Source organism: Lactuca saligna, chromosome 7 (assembly GCF_052625555.1).
Source record: "Lactuca saligna cultivar CGN05327 chromosome 7, ASM5262555v1, whole genome shotgun sequence".
Lineage (NCBI taxonomy): Eukaryota > Viridiplantae > Streptophyta > Magnoliopsida > Asterales > Asteraceae > Lactuca > Lactuca saligna.
The window spans coordinates 152,000,823-152,002,892 of NC_136423.1; the positions used below are offsets into that span (position 1 = coordinate 152,000,823).

The 2,070-nt window shown below is 39.9% G+C and overlaps 1 pseudogene; it reads left to right on the forward strand.

The window, feature by feature from the left end:
* The first annotated feature begins 463 nt into the window (after positions 1–463).
* Positions 464–1,806, forward strand: LOC145006438 (mitogen-activated protein kinase kinase kinase 18 pseudogene; annotated as a pseudogene).
* The last annotated feature ends 264 nt before the right edge of the window (positions 1,807–2,070 follow it).

Below are 2,070 nucleotides of genomic sequence, written 5' to 3' on the forward strand. Positions count from 1 at the left end.
TCAATAGAACTTACATGAATCCACGTAACAATTATAAATATGTATTAGGTAATTTGAAATACTCTCATTTATGTCAATATATAAAGGGTCTATTATTATTATTATTATTATCTTCTCATTTTAATCACTCGTAAATAACAACTGAAATCGACTTAACCATAAAATCAAAACGTCATATAACGATTATTTCCCATAAATTACGGAGTAAAATCCCACAAGCAAGGGATTGATTAAGTTTCTAATTTCAAGCAAACTCTCTATGACACGTGTCCCTGCCACGTAGCTGCCGTCTTGGCCTGCCCAAAAAGTTGTCACTCGCTTCCCACAATTTGCCACGCTGTCAAACTCTAGTTAAAGCAATCGTCAACTCTAGAAAGAACAAATGCCACCTACAGACTTCCCACCCAACCAAATAACTACACCTTTTCAACAACAAAGCTACAAAAATCTTTTTCCATTTAAGAATTTATTTACTCATTTACAAGTTACAACCACTATATATATAAACCACAAACCCCTCAAATCAACCAACTAAACTCCACCCTCAAAAAATTCCTTCACACGACAAGTCTTTCTTCAAGAAAATCGACATGGGGTGGACTAGAGGTCCGGTTCTTGGCCGTGGCTCCTCCGCCACCGTCTCCACCGCCACCTCCACCTCCGGTGAGGTTTTCGCAGTCAAGTCTATGGAGTTGTCGCAAGCTCAAAGCTTGCGAAAGGAACAATATTTCTTGTCTACTTTGAGTAGTCCTTATGTCGTGAGCTACAAAGGGTGTGATGTTAGTAATGAGGATAACAAGATGATGTACAATCTTCTGATGCAGTACATGCGTTTTGGTTCCATCGTCGACGGAATAAATGGTGGCGGGTTGAAGAGTTCGGAGGTTTTAAGGTATACGAAGGAGATAGTTCGAGGGTTAGAGTACCTTCATTCGAGAGGTGTAGTGCATTGTGATATTAAAGGACGGAATGTTTTGATTGACGAAAGTGGGGCGAAGATTGGTGATTTTGGTTGTGCGAAATGGGTTGATGAGGAGGCGACGATTTGTGGGACGCCGATGTTTATGGCGCCGGAGGTGGCGCGAGGTGAAGAACAGGGGTTTCCGGCGGATGTATGGGCGCTTGGATGTACAGTGATTGAAATGGCTACCGGTGGTTCACCATGGTCAAACGTTGCTGACGCGGTGTCGGTTCTTTATAGAATTGCATTCTCCGGCGAAATCCCTGAAATCCCAGATGAATTTTCCGATGAAGCGAAGGATTTTGTTAGAAAGTGTTTGAATCGGGATCCAAGAGCGAGGTGGACGGCGAAACAGCTTCTCAAACACCCGTATCTTCAACAATTTGACGACAATTCAAAGCAAATGATATGTGAAAAAGTCTATACGGATTCACCGACGAGTATACTTGATCAAGACGTGTGGAATTCAATGGAGGAACCGTCGACGTCGTCGTCGTTGGGAACTGATTTTGCTCCATCCACGTGTTTGTCGAACTCTTTGAGGCAAAGAATCAAACAGTTGGCGGACAAGTCAGAGATACCAAAGTGGAGATGTGAAAAGGAGGAAACTGAATGGATCACGATCAGAATCAATGAAGATGGTGACGGAAAAGCAAAACAGCGGAGCAGTGACAGGTGCGGTAGGTGACGAGATGGAGGTGGGTGCACCATGAGTGGCGGTGAAGATGATGAGTTGTTCATTAGTTTCGTAGATACCAGATACCCCCCAAATTGGTTGTAGACAAATAGTGTAAATGGAGATAAACTCGTTTTAGAATTTATTTCATCCAATTTTTTTTTCTTCATCCAACTTCTAACAAGTGAATAATCTATTACATCATTAGGCTAAGTTTTAAAATAGTTTAAAAAAATATCATATTTAGTATATATAAAAAATTATCAATGAATTAAGGTTTTTGTATATAAAATATCATTCAGTACACGTTACACACGGTTGTTTGATTTAATATTACTCGACTGATATAATGTATTAACAAAATAACTAAGGCATAATTTGGTAGGATCTGAATTGTTATGATCTGAAATTTTAATAGATTTGAAATTCTAAG